The 18,416-nt window shown below is 40.4% G+C and overlaps 1 long non-coding RNA gene across 1 annotated transcript in view; it reads right to left on the reverse strand.

Annotated features, from left to right (window-relative positions):
* The window catches only part of LOC106699423, a 129,345-nt gene extending 118,046 nt beyond the window's left edge, over positions 1 to 11,299 (reverse strand). The window contains exon 1 of the long non-coding RNA XR_002826127.1: positions 11,214 to 11,299. This is a non-coding gene — a long non-coding RNA (uncharacterized LOC106699423). The remainder of the gene's footprint in view (positions 1 to 11,213) is intronic.
* Between the last annotated feature and the right edge of the window lie 7,117 nt (positions 11,300 to 18,416).

Raw genomic sequence — 18,416 nt, forward strand, 5'->3', positions numbered from 1 at the left:
TGAAACTATTGAAATTTTCTGATCTTGACTACCCTGGAGAATTAAGGACTAAAAAGGAATTTTTAAAAGGAAAATAATAATGAAGCCATTTTAGATGTTTTAAAGCAACATTTTCATGCATTTCCTATTATCTCTCTTCTCAGTACTTGCAGAACCTTTGCCACCCATTCTTCCATAACTGAAATGCAATAATACATATAGTGTCCTTATACCTCTATTTTCTCTGAACTTCCAAAAGAGAGTACAGCTGTAAGATTTTGTTAGGTATAATTGAAAACCATGTGGTATTTCCTGGTTCTTGAAAATTAATAAAAATAATGGCAATGATCTATACCAGCAGCTGAAATAACCTCACAGGAGCCAATTGTTACTCAGATGGCTTAATTGGCTCTGTTTCCTCCTCACTAATAAGCTAGCAAATGGTCCAAATTTGACATTATTGATTCTCTCTTCCAAGTTCCCAGTTCCATCCTGAACTTTTTATTCATCCAAATTCACTCATTTGGTCATTTGATAAATATTTGTAATGTAAGGATAAAGGGAGTTGGAGTCCTATATTAACATCAGACGAAATAGATGTTAAGACAGAGATTTTATGATGATCAACATACAAAAATTAATTGTATTTCTATACACTATCAATGAGCAATACAAAAATAAAAACAATCTAATTTTGGGGTTTTTGGGGGGTTTTTGTTTGTTTGTTTTTAATATATTTTATTGATTTTTATCAGAGAGGAAGGGAGAGAGACAGAGAGCTAGAAACATCGATGAGAGAGAAACATCGATCAGCTGCCTCCTGCACATCTCCCACTGGGGATGTGCCCGCAACCAAGGCACACGCCCCTGACCGGAATCGAACCTGGGACCCTTGAGTCCGCAGGCCGACGCTCTATCCACTGAGCCAAACCGGTTTTGGCAACAATCTAATTTTTGATAGTATCAAAAGAATAAAATACTTAGGGATAAATTTAACAAAATAAGTATAAGAATTACACACTGAAAACTACAAAGCATCATTTAACAAACTGAAAGAAGACCTAAAGTAATTGAAACACATCCTATATTCATGTAGGATGAGATAGGGACACAGGACATCAGGAAAGGTGTTATAAAAGTATCACCAGAAGAGAGTGTTCATTTAACTTTTTTGTAAAGTTTTTCTTCCCTAGGTTGAGGGGAATTGGGAAATAGAACATTCCAAGTGGAGGAGGTTATAGGAGGAAAGCATCATTTGTTGGAGGAGCTGTGATCAGCTCAGCATGACAGGAAGGCATCCAAGGTGAAAGGCAGTCAGGAAAAGGCTAGCAGCGCAGGAGCCAGATCACAGATCCAGGCGGGCAGACTGAATCTCCTGGCAAATGTGAATCCCCCTCCCCTCGCCAGCAGAGGCATTTTCTTTGGTTAGTTTTCCTTCCAAAAACCATAGACCAGCGGTTCTCAACCTGTGGGTCGCGACCCCTTTGGGAGCCAAACGACCCTTTCACAGGGGTCGCCTAAGACCATCGGAAAACACATATATAATTACATATTGTTTTTGTGATTAATCACTATGTTCAACTTGTAACAATGAAAATATGAAAATACATCCTGCATATCACATTAAGATTCATAACAGTAGCAAAACAGTAGCAAAATTACAGTGAAAATAATTTTATGGTTGGCGGTCACCACAACATGAGGAACTGTATTAAAGGGTCGCGGCATTAGGAAGGTTGAGAACCACTGCCATAGACCAACACAGAGAAAGGACTGAACCTCTGAGACTTGCCTATTTCCGAAGTGTTCTGGTAATTTTAATGCTGAATGGCAGACATTCACCGCAGAGCACTCAGGGGCTGCAGGGCAATCATGAGGGGCAGGTATCCTGGACACGTGCATCCGCGCTGTGCGTGTACCCAGCGTCCCTTGCGTGCTCCCAGCATGCACTGTTCCCACACTGCGAAGCAGAAGGGCTGAAGCAAGGTGGCCCCTCCCGGAGGCGGGCCCTCAGTTGCCCACAACAAGCATCTGGGCACAGGCCCTCATCATAGGTGATTATGGCCGCGGGTTAATCTAGCGGTTCCTCCTAATTAATGGCCTGGAGGATCGAAGAAGCCAGAAGCAACCACAACGCTCCGAGTTTTTGGAAAAGCCCCGCTGGCTGAGTGTCAGCCTCCGTTAGAACAAACCTTGGTGTGTTGCTGAACCGCATCACCCTTTCCTGGAATCCAGCCCTTTGGCTGACACTCTTCTGTGGAGACAGAGTGTCCCTCTTGTGGCTCCGAAATGCCATTGAGGCTTTTCTTCTGCCTCAGCATTCCTCATTCTCTCAGCTTCTTCCGGTCCCTTCTTCTCTGGGAAATACTCTGTCTTTCCTCGTTCACTTCTTTATTTTCTCCACAGTTGATTTATTTTTTCTTTCCCTTCAAAAGATCTGATGGCCCTTCCTTTCCCTGTTCTTGATTTCTCTCTTTCCCCCATCATTCCTCCCTCTTTCCCCATTCCCTGTCTTTTTAATTGACCTCAGACAAAAATAAATAGATCATACTGTATTACATGACACGCTCAGCAGGTTCCATGCATGGCCCTCTCTGACTTGGTTCATGTTTCTAACTACTTGTCTTAATAATGTGATAAACACCAGTGACTCTGACAACTACTGAAACTAAAAGGGGGGTCACAACAATATCCTACAGCAAACCCTTGGTAGCCCACGACCCCACCCCCAGGGTCCCTCACTCAGGGTGGTTACCATGCTGAATCCCGGCCATCCTTCCTTCCTTCCTTTTTATACAAATTAATTGTATCTATATGTAGTTCTAAAAAAATTATTATTACTCTATTTTTTAAGTCTATGAAAAGGTTAGTGCTTTTACTTTGTTTTACTTATATTTTTACAGGTTTTTTACTTTTTGTCTTGAAATAAATTCAAACTTTTAGAAATGTTTCAAGAACAATACACACGTTGAACTCTCATATAGCCTCCCTATATATTATATTTTTATATAAAGAAAGAGTTATTATCCATATCATTTGAAAATAGGGTGCATATATCTTACCTCCTTACTCCTTAATACATCACTGTGTGTTTTCTAAGAATAAGAAAAATCTTACATAACCACAAGTAAGAAAATTTAATATTAATACCATACATATATGCTTATATCTTATCAATAGTCAGTTTTTTTAAATATATCTTTATTGATTTTAGAGAGGAAGGGCGGGGGATAGAGAGATAGAAACATCAATGATGAGAGAGAATCATTGATCGGCTGCCTCCTGCATACCCCGCACTGGGGATCAAGCCTGCAACCCAGGCATGTGCCCTTGGCCGGAATCAAACCTGGGACCCTTCGGTCCGCAGTCCGATGCTCCATCCACTGAGCCAAACTGGCTAGGGCTCAATAGTCCATTTTTAAGTTTTTTCAATTGTCACAATAATATAATTTATAGCAATTTTTTCAGGTCCAGAATCTGGTCCAGGATCACATATTGCATTCCATTGTTGTGTCTCTTTAGTCTTCTTTAATCTGAAATAATTTCTCAGCCTTACTTTTCACTCTATGACCTTAACATTCATGTAATATTTTGTTAGTGGCCCTCAATTTAGGTTCTCCTAATGCTTGATTTTTATTGGATCAAGGTTATACATTTTTGGCAAGAATATCACAGAAGCAATAGCATGTGCTGTGCCCTCAGTAAATCATATCCAGAGGTGCACTGTTGGTGACATTATCTTTGGACCCTTGTTGGTAGTGCTGTCCAGTTTGTACAGATTATATCTTTGCATATAATTTCACTTAATATTACATTGCTAAGATTTATCCATATTGTTGCATCTCACCTCTCTATCTCACCCCCCCATTATCTTTCTCTCTCCCACACCCACTCACAGAACACACACATACATCTACACACACATACATCTACACACACACACACACACACACATTTTCTTATCTTTTTTACTTCTCTGTCTCATTTTCCAGCCACATTCTTACTTGAAATCAATTTGGAAGTATACAACTCTTTGTTCCATTACTACAGACTAAATCTCCAGGGATTTGTAATCAGCATGCCAAAAATATGTGTTGTAAAAAATAGGTGACTTAACAAAGAAGCATGTACCAAAAAGATTAAAAAGGGATCCTTCACTGTTCACTCAACTAACCAACCTGTCAACATTTATTAACTGAGTAACTATTATTTTCCTAGCACCATGATTGACTAGATGGGGGCATACAAAGTACAAAACTACAACAAGCAGTGTACCCTTGGACACTTTCCTCAGGACTCAGCTCAAATTTCACCTCCTCTGTAAAGCTACCCCTGCCTGCTCCTACCTTAAGCACCTTTCTAAATACCTACTGTTTTCCAAGCACAGTATTAGAAGATTTCTTCACAGTAGTTCTGGAAAGAAGGTGTTATCACCCTCATTTGTTCAATGAGTAGGCAGAGACTCAAATTTTTAAAGGACTTGGATATGGTCATTCAGCTGTTTCAAGGCAGAGCCAGAATTGGTGCCCAGGCCTGACTTCAAAGTTGAGTAGTCCTCTCGCTATTCCAAAATGAGTCCTAAGAGAGATAGTGCTTTTTCTTTAAAACTCTGATAACATCTTGCTTATACTTCAATTTCAGTGGTTATTGCCTAAGATTGATTTTGACTATTCAAACATAAGAACTAAATAATACTCATCTATGAGTCCCCAGAAGTCAGTAAAGTAACTGCAAATACAATCAATCCTCATTATTCACAGGTTCCACATTTGAGAATTTGCTAAAATTTGTCACCCCAAAATCAATATTAGGGGCACTTTTGTGGGCTTGAGCATGTGCAGAGGGTGAAAACTTTGAGTCACCCAACTTCCACAAGCTGAAGTCCAACAAGGCAACACTCTGCCTTCATGTTTCAGCTCTCAAACTATAAAAAAGTGTCCTCTATGTGGTCTATTTAGTGCCATATTTTTCACAACTTTGTGCTTCTTTTGTGATTTCACTATTTGAAATGACTCCCAAACCCTTAAACACTATTGTTGGGATTGTAAATTGGTGCAGTCACTATGGAAAACAGTACAGAGGTTCCTTAAAAAAATTAAGTATAGGACTACCAGGTGGTCCAGCAATTCCTATTGTGGGTATCTATCTGAAAATACAAAAATACTAATTCAAAAAGATGTGTACACCCCTATGCTCATTGCAGAATTATTTACAATAGCCAAAATATGAAAACAACCTAAGTGTCCAACAACAAATGAGTGAATAAAGAAGATGTAGAATATATATACAATGGAATACTACTCAACCATGAAAAGATGAAATGTTGCTATTTCCAACAATATGGATGGATCTTGAGAGTATTATGCTAAGTGCAATAAAACAGATGAAAAAGAATAAAAACCTTATAATTTCACTCATATATGGAATATAAAAGAAAAAAGGGAATGAACAAACAAAACAAAACAAAAACAAATTCATGGATACAAACATCAGATTTGTGGTTACCAGAGAGATGAGGAGTGGGTTGGAGGGCAAAATGGTGAAAGGGGGTCAAATGTATAGTGACAGGTGGAAACTAGACTTTTGGTGGTGAGCACACCATAATATATAGAGATACTGGATTATAATGTTGTACACCTGAAAGTTATACAATGCTATTAACCAACGTTACCTCAATTTAAAAAATGTTTTTAGTTAAATAAATAAAATGACTTCCAAGCATTGTACTGAAGTGCTGTCTAGTATTCCTAAGTGCATGAAGGTTGTGATGTGCCTTACTGAGTAAATGTGTGCCCTTGATAAGTTTCAGATGAGTTACAGTGCTGTTGGCTGTGAGTCTGATGTGAATAAATCAGTAATATATATTAAATAAGGTGTCCTTAAATGAAAACATACATAAAATAAGGTTATGTATTAACTCATTTACAAAAACATTGTGACCACAGACTGGTAGGAACCAAACCCTGTATTTTCCCCTAGGAGCAATGTTTCAGTATTGCTAATGCAGTGTTCCCACTGACTTTGTAAAACATAACTACTGTGAATAGCAAGAATCAACTTAGTCAGTGGTAAAGAAGTATATGATGAAAGAATAAAGAACAGAAGACATCTGGTTGGAAAAAATGACATTAACAAATGAAAAGCTGCTTCATGAACCCACATGAAGGCAAACATATACAAAGAGAATTTTATGTTGATACTAGAGGCCTGGTGCATGAAATTTGTGCACTCGGGTGGGGGGGGGGTCCCTCAGCCTGGCCTGCGCCCTCTCGCAGTCTGGGAGCCCTTAGGGAATGTACAACTGACGGCTCCTACGGGGAGTGGGCCTAAACCAGCAGTCAGATATCCTTAGTGCTGCCATGGAGGCAGGAGAGGCTCCTGCCACTGCCGCTGCACTCGCCAGCTGTGAGCCCAGCTTCTGGCTGAGCGGCACTCCCCCTGTGGGAGCACACTGACCACCAGGGGATAGCTCCTGCATTGATCGCCTGCCCCCTGGTGGTCAGTGCATGTCAAAGTGAGCAGTTGAGCGGCCTTAGCATATCATTAGCATATTACACTTTGATTGGCTGAACGGCCAATTGGACAACCAGACACTTAGCATATTAGGCTTTTATTATATAGGATAATAAAGAGGTGCCAGATTATGTAATACAAGCAGAAATAGACTGCCATATAATAAGGAGAACATACAAAAGGGATAGGTAATAAATATACATTTTTTATTCAATGGAAAGAAAATGTTCTGTGATAATTTCTTTCCAAATGAATGAATATTATTATGCAAATTCAAGCATATCTGACTGCCCTGAATTTAACACTCCATAATAACTTTACTCTTTGTATCTCATTGAGCACATAAAAAATCTGCATGTCTTATATTTGCAAAAAAATATAATAGTACCACATTTTTTAACCACAGGAGTTTTCAAGGGCTCATTACAACTCTCTTCCAAATTTTTTATTATTAAATTTTTTATTATCAAATAACAAAGCATTATACTGGAATATTTATCTGTGAGCTCTTCATAAAGCAAGGAAGAATTTGTTTAATCTTCCGCCTGACTTTATACAGCAGTTTCTACACTGTTGCATGATGGGAGAGGACCTGACCTGCCAGTTCTTTATCCATATGATTGTGGTAAAAGCATTGTGGTAAAAGCAGACATAACATTATGGCTCAACAGAACAAAGATGAGCATACAAAGTACATGGTTTAAATAATTCCAGAGCTTTTGGACACAGATCTCTTTTTTCAAGACACAAATCTCATGTAACCATAATCATGATTGGTGGTGGAGAATTTTAAACCCTCCAGACTTAGTTATACCACAGCTAAATCAGGTGATTCCAACACATGATTCACATCCCACAAAAAATGGAATGTTTACAAAAACAAGGCTCCCAAAGGACAAAGTAGCCTTTTCTCAAAATCCATCCAAATTTTAAGACAATCTTTCTATGTTTTGACATAACTACCATGTTTCCTATTCTAAAATAAAAGGTTCATATAAACACACAGTTTTCACATCTAAGTATCAGGGTTCTGACATACATTAAATGTAACTTTGCCTTAATAGATTAGGTCATGAATCAAGTCTATTACTATAGTGATGTGTACATACATATAATTTTTTATTATGGAAATTTTCAACTATACACAAAAATGTCAGAAGAAATAGTATAACAAATTCCTATGTACCAATCACCCAGCTTCAAAATTATTAGAGATGTTAGGGATTATGTTTTCAAATACAAAGAAAAGATTACACACCATCCTACCTTGTCCTGCCTACACCTGCAGCAAACAATAACATCACCACCCACACTGAATGCTTTGCAGAATATGAGCTATTTGATCTGCAAACATATTTAATTCCAATCTGAGATGACTAGGGCTAGTAGCTGCACAGAGCAATTCTTCTAACTCCCTTGTATAATGCAATTGATGCTAAAAATTCATGTTGACTACTTAAAAATCTGATTTTTAAATGTTTTGTTTTACTATTACAAAGCTAATACATTTTCATTGTGTAAAATTGGCAAATACAATCACAAATTTGCATATGGATGGCTATTTTATGATATTATAAAATAATTGCTTATTTTCTTTATTGTGATAATGGCCTTTGGGTAAGTAGGAATATTACTTTATTTTTAGGAGATACATAATGAAGTATTTGAGGGAGAAATATTATAATGTCTGAAATTTGCCTTCAAATGGTTCAGCAAGATTGTGTGTGTCTTTGTGTGTGGGGGGGCAGATCCTGGGTTGGCAAATTATTTTCTGTAAAGGGCCAGATAGTAAATATTTTACACTTTGCAAACCAAAAGACAAAAATAAAAAATATTTTTTAGATAGCTGTATAACCAGTTAAAATGTTGTTGCTTAAAAATTTAAAAACCCTTCTTAACTGGGTCTGTACAAAAACAGGTGATGGGGCCCTGGCCGGGTAGCTCAGTTGGTTAGAGCATCTTCCCAATATGCCAAATTGAGGGTTTGATCACCACCTGGTTAGGGCATATACAAGAATCAACCAATGAATGCATAAATAAGAGGAACAACAAAATCAATTTCTCTCTCGCTCTCTTTCCTCCAAATCAATTTAAAAAAAAACAGGTGATGGCCCAGATTTGGTCTTGGCGATAGTTTGCCAACTACCAATGTAGACAAATGGATAGAGATAGACAGATAGACCATCCTCGTCCCAGCTTTGTGGAAAATTCACTTTAATTCTACTGCCCTCTAGTGTGGAGGGAAAAGAATTCTGTACTCCATAAAAAAAAGAGAGAGAGAGAGAGAGAGAGAAAGTGAGTGTGTACTATTTGCTTACTTATCTGGATTCAAAGCCTGTTTTACTGCAGAATAAATTTTGAAAACTATACCTACCATGATCTTCTTGCTTTACTTTGGATGAAATAAATTTCTAATAAAAACGATATTTTTATCAGTCTTCACCCGGAGACTATTATACTAAGCGAAATAAGCCAATCAGAGAAAGACAAATATCACATGATCTCACTTATATGTGGAATCTAACAAAATAAACTGATGAATAAAATAGAACCAGTGGCATGGAAACATGGAATCTCAGAGAGAAGGGTGGGGGTGGTTAAGAAGAGGTTAACCAAATAACTTTTATGCATATATGCATTGCCCATGGACACAGACAATAGAGTGGTGAAGACCTGGGGGGTGGAGGTGGGAATTGGGTGGAGGTGAACAATGGGGGCAAGTAAGGGGGACATCTGTAATATTTGCAAAAATAAAGATTTTTTTAAATACTTCAAAAACTAGACTGTATTTCACATTACCCTAGGTGATAAGGCTTGGTTTACCCAGGGACCCTCTCACAAACGACTCCTCCAGCTGCTCCTTTCACTACAATTGAGTACTCAGGTCTTTGGCAAAGTGTGACAGGTTAGAAAGAGGAAGGTAAAAAGAGGAAAATAAGGAGAAATTCAAAGGAAAGAGGAAGAGAATAAGACAGGAGTGTGTGTGGATGATAGGAAAAAATAATAGCCTAAAAAATGGAGTACAGAACAAGAAAAAGAGTGAAGAAGAAGAAAACCACTCAATATTAGAATAGGAAGCCCAGGAGTCAAGAAAGAGAAAAACAAGGGGGAAATGTCAAGGATCCAAGGTAAAATGAGGAAAGGAAAGAAATGAGAAGGCAATGAGTTGTGCTGGTCAGTTGGTTGTTCATTAATTCACCTGAGGAGGAACCACCAGGCCAGGCCCACACACCTTGGGCAGTTTGCTCAACCCTTCCAGTCCCCCACATCCTCCCCACCACCCCACACAGCCACTGCTGCCCACCCTGTTGTGTTCTTTCCCTGGTGCTCACAGCCTTCTTTTTCACAGGATTATTGGCTTATTTGTTATGCGAAAGTGTAAGTTCCAAGAGGGCAGAGAATTTTGCTTCCTGCCACCACCAACCTCCACCCCCCTTCCCCGTTTTGTGCACTGGTGTATCCCAAATGTCCAGAGCAATGCCTTGCACATATATGACATGCATTTAACAAATATTTATTTAATAAATGAAGGAATGGTGAGGGCACCTCTGAAATGGATGAAAAGATGTATTTGCAATGTTTGTTTCGCTGTGTGTTAGGGTTGCTGAAGGATGTTGCACAAGGCCAAAAGGGGTAAAGAATTATAAATTTATTATTACATCTGCTAGCAGAAGGGCTGAGACCAAAATGGCATCAGTGGGGCAGAGTAGGGGGAGCGGGATATTTATGTGTCTTGTAAGGGTCAGTCAAGGTAACCAGGCGCAGGTGGAGGCCAGGTGGAGGTGGTCCACTGGAAACTAGGTGAGGCGGTTTACTGGAAGCCAAAGTACAGGACAATCACCGGAAGGGGCGAGAGCCCCAAGCAGAGCATGATGGAGTGTAAGAATGTGCCTAACACTGTGTGATTGTGATACCTTTTCTCCTGGGCACAGCATATTTTCATTTGCAGGCTGCCACCCAGTTTTTAACATATATTTCTGGTTATAGACTGAATCTTGTGTCTCCCCAAAATTCATCCATTGAAACAAATACCCAATGAGATAGTATTAGGAGACGGGGCCTTTGGGAGGTGCTTAGGTCATGAGGTGGAGCCCTGAAAATGAGATTAATGCCCTTATAAAGAGACACCTCAGATAGAGACCCCTTGCCTTTTCCTCTATGTGAGGACACAATGACAGAGGGCCCTCACCTGACCATCCTGATCTCAGATTTCCAGCCTCAAGAACTGTAAGAAATACATTTCTGTTGTTTATAAGCCATCCAGCCTATGGTATTTTGTTATAGCAGCCCAATTGGCCTAAGGCACTTCGCTTCTGAGGAGATAAGCACTTCTTAGAAATCACTGGCTATATTTCCACTCAAGTCAACATTGCTTCTGAAAGTCAGATTCTGACATCAGAAGCAAAGAAATCGATAGGAACCATGCAATTCTAGAATCAAGTGACTTTTTTGAAACCACAAATCAAACTACAGAACATATAGATCCTCACTTCAGGCTAAATCATGGAAAGGAAGTTCTATAGCCAAATAAAGCAACTTATAAAAGGTTGTTTTCCTTTCTTTCTATTGCCTTTTCTGTTTCCCATCCCAAATAATGTTCCACTCAATCCTCAACATTACTCACTAGATATTTTACAATGAATATCCAATGACAGTCTAAAATACTTCAAATAATGCAAAGGCAGCAAAACAAAAACGCCCAAATTTTAACATGAACTCACCTCCATGATTGCATTTCCAAAGACAGGCTGAAATCCTTTGACCTTGGTCAATTAACGTAGGAAGACATTAAGGTTTAACATTTTCTCCTTCTCAGATTTGCTGTATCAGAGGAATCTTCTTCTCAAGTACATAGTCCTGAAAGCAGAAAGACAGTGGATCATGGATCCAGTATCACAAAAAGAGCTTTTAGGAACAAGCCAGAGGTTTGAGGTACCATCAACAAGCAAGCTTCCAATGGCAGGGTCCTGAGAGAGGAGCCATTAAAATGGTACCCAGTGACTGACGAGCACTCCTGTATCTCCTTCTTGAATGCTATAACTCTGCTTCTCACCTGAGTAAAAGAATCTATTCTACATTTTCCACTCCCCAGCTCTGTGCTCAGGAAGCTGCTAGGACTGTCTATGCATTTTAGGCCATTTCCAGCACTATTGGTGCAACAGGTACCCGCTGCCACATTGAGGCTCTAGCTAAAATTACCATAAAGAACAATCAGTGAGAACCACAATGGCGGCGTAGTCAAATGCCTGAACTCCTGCCTCCCAGAACCACACCAAATTACAACTAAAATACAGAACAACCATCATCCAGAACTGCTGGAAATCTGGCTGAATGGAAGTCCTATAGCTAGAGACGTAAAGAAGAAAGCACACGGAGACTGAGAGGAGAGGCAGAGGCATGGAATGGGCTGGCCCGGCATCCACCAGTGCCACTTTTTTAATTAGGAGGGAGATCACATCTGCAGAGGGTGCCGGGAGGAGCAAGTGGTCCCAGCCCCACACCAGACGCCCAACCCAGGGTCCTAAAGCTGGGAAAAGAACTCCCAACAGGCAGTAAGAACTATGGGCTGTAAAAACCAGTGCGGATTGGGGCTCAGTGACACTGAGGCTGCTGGAGATCAAGTTGCTCCTCTTAAAAGGCTAGCACACAAATTGAACTTACAAGATCCTGCTTCCTCTGAGCTCTAGCACCAGGACGAGGCTCTGGGGGACCCAGACACATACAAGGAGAAACTGGACTGTCTGGCATCGGGGAAAGAACTCAGAGGCACTCGCAGTGGTCATTGTTCCCATGCTGGGACCTCCCCAGTTGCAAGGCTGACTGGAAGCCATTTCTGTTTGCTCCGTCCTGGAGATTCCCTGAGACCCTGCCCCACCCAATTTACAACCCCACCCAAGCTGTGTGCAGCAGCTTTTGCATATGAATGGCCTGTCCTTTCTCAGGCTGAAACCTGTCAAACAAGCTGCAGCTGGGTCAGGGAGCCCAAAACCTATCAATGAAAGGCTCAAGACCCAGCATCAGCACCAGCCTGCCTTGCTTCATAGCTGGGCCTCTTCTGGGCACTTCCAAACCCAATACAAAGAGGAGGAATCTGGCCAAAACTGGTTTGGCTCAGTGGATAGAGCATTGGCCTGCGGACTGAAAGGTCCCAGGTTCGATTCCGGTCAAGGGCATGTATCTGGGTTGTGGGCACATCCCCAGTAGGAGATGTGCAGGAGGCAGCTGATCGATGTTTCTCTCTCATCGATGTTTCTAACTCTCTATCTCTCTCCCTTCCTCTCTGTAAAAAATCAATAAAATATATTAAAAAAAAAAGAGGAGGAATCTGCAGATCTCTCTGTAGCTCCTGCTGGGTGACCCGAGGCAGTGGTGGACTTTGCACCTCCTTGGAGACCCCAGAGCCAGTGTCCCCAGTGGTCAGTGTCAGACCATACCAGATTACAACTCTACACATCCATAAATGACACACTCAAGGAGCAGATTCAGTGAGCACCAAAGCCCCACTGAAGCAAGTCCTGCTCCATAAGGGTGTCTCTTGCACAATAGCTCTTCCTCTATAGGTGCAGCTGGTCCCCACAGCCAATGGCCTGGAGGCCAATTCCTCCCAGTGACACCAACAGCAATCAAGGCTCAACTACAAGACCATGCACACAGCCCACAAAGGGGTGCACCTAGAGTGTCCACCTCGGTGATTGGGGAGGCTAAACCACTGGGCCCTATAGGACACCTACTACACAAGGCCACTCTATCAACTCAAGGAGACTTAGTAGCTCTTCCCAATACATAGAAACAAACACAGGGAAGCAGCCAAAATGTGGAGACAAAGAAACATGTCACAAATGAAAGAAATGGAAGAAAGCAAACTGCTGGATATAGAGTTCAAAACCATAGTTATAAGGTTACTCAAGAATCTTCTTGAAACCTCCAAGGGACTTAGTGAGACTTTCAAGGATCTTAGTAAGAATGCCAAAAAAAATGGAAAAGGACCAGTCAGAAATTAAGCATACACTGACTGAAATAAAGAATAATATACAGGGATTCAACAGTAGACTAGAGGATCTTGAGACTCAAATCAACAATTTGAAATATGAGGAAGCAAAAAACACCCAACATAAGAGCAAAAAGAAAAAGAATCCAAAAATACGAAGTTAGTGTAAGGAGCCTCTGGGACAACTTCAAGCATACCAACATCTGGATTATGGGGGTGCCAGAAGAGAGAAAGATATTGAAAACCTATTTGAAGAAATAATGACAGAAAACTTCCCCTATCTGGTAAAAGAAATAGACTTATCAGTCCAGGAAGCACAGAGAACCCCAAACAAGAGGAACCCAAAGAGGACCACACCAAGACACATCATAATTAAAATGCCAGCCGAAACCGGTTTGGCTCAGTGGATAGAGCACCGGCCTGCGGACTGAAAGGTCCCAGGTTCGATTCCAGTCAAGGGCATGTACCTGGGTTGCGGGCACATCCCCAGTAGGAGATGTGCAAGAAGCAGCTGATCAATGTTTCTCTCTCATCGATGTTTCTAACTATCTATCTCTCTCCCTTCCTCTCTGTAAAAAATCAATAAAATATATTTTAAAAAATAAAAAAATAAAAATAAAATGCCAAGGGTTAAAGACAAAGAGAGAATCTTAAAAGCAGCAAGAGAAAAGCAATTAGTTACCTAAAAGGGAGTGCCCATATGACTGTCAGGTGATTTCTCAAGGGAGTGGCAAGAAATCTTCAAAGTGATGAATAGCAAGAACCTACAACCAATATTACTCTACCCAGCAAAACTATCATTTAGAATTGAAGGTCAGATAAAGAGCTTCACAGACAAGAAAAAGCTAAAGGAGTTCATCACCACCAAACCAGTATTATATGAAATGCTGAAGCATATTCTTTAAGAAGAGGAAGAATAAGAAAAAGATAAAGATAAAAAATATGAAGAACGAAGTGGCAACAAATATGTATCTATCAACAACTGAATCTAAAAATCAAACGAATAAAAAATCTGATGAACAGAATAAACTGGGGAATGGAATGGAATCAGGGGTATGGAAATGGAACAGACTGATAATTCTCAGAGGGAAGGGGTGTTGGGGGTGGGTCGGGAAGAGATTACACAATGATCTTATATGCATGTATGCATTACCTATAGACACACACAATAGGGTGGCGAGGGCCTGGGGTGGGGCAAGAATTGGGTAGAGAGGGGATATGGGGTGGGGAAGGTACTTCTGTAATAATCTCAACAATAAAGATTATTAAAATTAAATAAATAAATAAATAAAACACTGTGCTAACCAAACACTGAATCTGGAGGCTTGATTCAGCCCAGAGGCCACCACTTTCAGCCTTCTGCCATCACCGCCCCCCCCCCCTTGGAGATTATTTGTTTTCAGTGACCATTCATTTGTTTGACACATGATTCTCTCTCTCTCTCTCTCTCTCTCTCTCTCTCTCTCTCTCTCTCTCCACCCTTCCACACAAAGAACAATGAGCAGTTGAAGTATTTGTTGACAGCAAAGTATAGTGAGATGGGCAGTGAAATAAAGTAGTTATAAATCCCAACTACAGCCATGTGACCAGTTGCAGAGGTGAGAACTGTATAATTATGAGTATTTCTTCCTTACTTTGTTATGGGTGTGTTTATATATGGATAGTAACCAAATATTTTTGTTTTCTTTTCTCTCTTATTCCTTTATCACCTAACTTAAGATGTATGAGTAATAATTACCTTTATATCACAACATTGAAATCATAGGACATCAATAAGAAGAGTGAACACCATCCAGGACTTCACATTCTCTTGGGGGAAATTGGTTAGCATGTTTCAGTTGTATGTGGGAGAAGTTGTATGATGTTAGTATGCCTTTTGTTTTCTTTATTTGGAGATTAAGTATGGTTTAAGGAGATGTATCTGGTGCTAAGTTGACAAGGGGTGGGCAATGATGGTCTTTTTGATATGCCAACTTGGCTAGGCTACAGTCCCCAGTTAACCAAACACAAATCTAGGTGAAGGTATTTTGCCGATGTGATTAAAAGCCCCCACATTTTAGGTAATCTGGATGGACCTCATTCAGATTAAAAATCTTTAAAGAAGCTTCAGCCTGTCCCTGAGGTTTCTGTTTTCCCTGCAGCTTGCCTTATGAACTTCAGGTGGGCCTAGTGTAAGCCGATTCCTTGCAATATGTCTCATAATACAGTATATCTCCTACTGGTTCTGTTTCTCTGCCTGACCCTGACTAATACAATCCTTCACCAGGCCACATAATAGAACAAAGAAAAGTTCTTTTTCCATCAAATAGCCCGGGGCTCATATTCAAGGTTAAAGGATTAAGGCTTACATATACTGTTTACCAAAGAAGAAAATGCCAAATAGCAAACGCAGTACAAAAATCAATCCTTTGCACCACAGGAGCAATATGAAAAACAAGTGAGTTGAGTTCAATAAAAAATTTTCTCTGTGGGATTATCAAAAATTAGCACTGTTTCATATGCAATATCCAGTTCTTCTGAGACAGGCATCCACCTACAACAAACTACCATGGGCCAATCAAGATCACAACCACATCCTCAGACACTTGATCAAAAACTATGCTCAGCCCTGACTGGTTTGGCTCAGTGGATAGAGCATCGGCCTGCGGACACAAGGGCCCCAGGTTCGATTCCAGTCAAGGGCATGTACCTTGGTTGCGGGCACATCACCAGTAGGGGGTGTGCAGGAGGCAGCTGATCAATGTTTCTCTCTCATCAATGTTTCTAACTCTCTATTCCTCTCCCTTCCTCTCTGTAAAAAATCAATAAAATATATTTTTAAAAAATATGCTCAGAAATAGTCATTATTTCTTTTCATCTTATGTTCAAACAAACCTCCAGTTACCCTATCTACCCAGGAATCCCTCCATACCGACTACTACAAACAGAAGAATGCACTTGTTTTCTAAAAAAAAGGGAACCATCAGTTAAGTACATACAATGGAATATTAGCCAGCCTTGAAAATGAAGGAAATTCTGAAGGGATTAAGAAAAAAACACCTCTTAGATACAGACAACAGTATGGTGATTACCAGAGAGAAAAGGGGATGGGAGAGGCAGAAGAGGGTATAGGGGGGATAAATGGTGATGGCAAGAGACTTGACTTGGGAGGTGAACACACAGTACAATATACAGATGATATATTATAGAATTGTACCCCTGAAACCTATATAATTTTATTAACCAACTAGAGGCCTGATGCATGAAGATTCATGCAAGAATGGGCCTTCCTTTCCCTGGCTGCTGGAACTGCCTTTGCTCTGGCCCAGAGCCGCCTTTCTGACTTCCCACGCTGCCCAGAAGCCCGGAGCAGCTTGGGTGGTGCAGAACGCCTGCATCCCGCCCCACCCCCAGGCGCCTGTGTTTGCAAATTAATCTGCCATCTTTGTTGGGTTAATTTGCATACTCACTCCTGATTGGCTGGTGGGCGTCATGAAGGTACAGTCAATTTGCATCTTTCTTTTTTTTTTTTTAAATTTGCCCCAGTAAATTTTTTAAAAAAGAAATAAAATGGAAATTCACGTTTGAACATGGATCAGCCTTGAAGATATTATGCTAAGCAACTAGTCACAAAAAGATAAATACTATATGGTTCCACTGTGTGGCACCTAAAATAGTCAAATTCATAGAAACAAAAAGTAGAATGGTGGTTGTCAGGAGCTGGAGGGAGGATGGAGAAGTTAGTGTGTCATGGGGACAGAGTTTCCATTTGAGAAGATGAAAAAGTTCTAGAAACGGATGGTTGTGATGGTAGCCCAACCATGTAAATGAACTTAATACCACTGAACTGTACACTTGAAAATGGTTACGATTATAAATTTTGTTATGCATATTTTACCACAAATTTAAATTTTTTTAATTAAAATAATATTTCCTACTTGATTGTGGAACTAAGAACACCTTTCTATGATTCTCTCCAATCCTTAGGTACCCAGTGATGGCAGATGCAATAAAACCATCAGCGCTTCTCTGGGCCCTTTTAGTGAATTCCATAGCCTACCCAGCCCCCCTGCACACCCATTTAGTCCATGAAGGAAGGCTCTTTCTCCAACATTTCCACCTCTTGGCCAAGGCTGGGAAGAAAGCTTCCACTCCACATTCTTGCCATCCAAAAAAAAAAGGCAGCACTGCATCTGAATGGCAAGAGATGACATTCACAAGGCATGGTTCGCTGATGGACAAAGTCCTGAGTGAGAGTTCACTGCATCTGTCCTTCTCTTTATGTGGTTAAGCAAACTAAGCTAGGCTCACTCTAGCAACTCATCATTATCTCTCTGCTCCACCTCCTCTGCCTGTGATTGGGGATGAGTCAGATCTGCTTTGTGGAATAGACCTGGCAGGATTTGATTATGGGCAAGTGAGGAGGAGGCTTCCCTCTGAACTGAACTTAGAGCAATACTGGGCTCTTGACCAGCCCAGGACCATAGTGACACTTTGGTCCCCATTCTCATCTCAACTTCTTGAGCCTCTTCTTCTATCTTAGGTTTTCCACTGGAGCTCTTTAAAAAGGAAGAAGACAAAAGAGGAGGAAGGGGAGCAGGAAGGGAAGGAGGAAGAGGAGGGGGAGGAAAGAGACAAGAGAAGGAAAAAAAAGGGAAGGAAAACCAGATTAACAAGAAAAAAAAACAACCATGCAGCAGCATACATCAGTGGGAGAAACCTAAATGAAGATTAACTCAAAACAGTGGCTTACAACTCTAACTTATATAGCGTTTTCAACCAAAAACAATGACTTTCTATAGGAATGACAGGGCAAAGGAAAGCAGTTTTAGGTTTCCAAGGATTTCAAACTGTGGGAAGGTAAATCTATGAGAGGAAATTAATGAAGTAAGGTTTGCTTGCAGATTTCTTTAGTGTCTCTGAGTTAATAAGAGTCTATTTCCAGTAAAAGGAAAAA

The sequence above is a fragment of the Myotis lucifugus genome, unplaced genomic scaffold (genome assembly GCF_000147115.1).
Source record: "Myotis lucifugus unplaced genomic scaffold, Myoluc2.0 scaffold_399, whole genome shotgun sequence".
In the NCBI taxonomy this organism is placed as follows: domain Eukaryota; kingdom Metazoa; phylum Chordata; class Mammalia; order Chiroptera; family Vespertilionidae; genus Myotis; species Myotis lucifugus.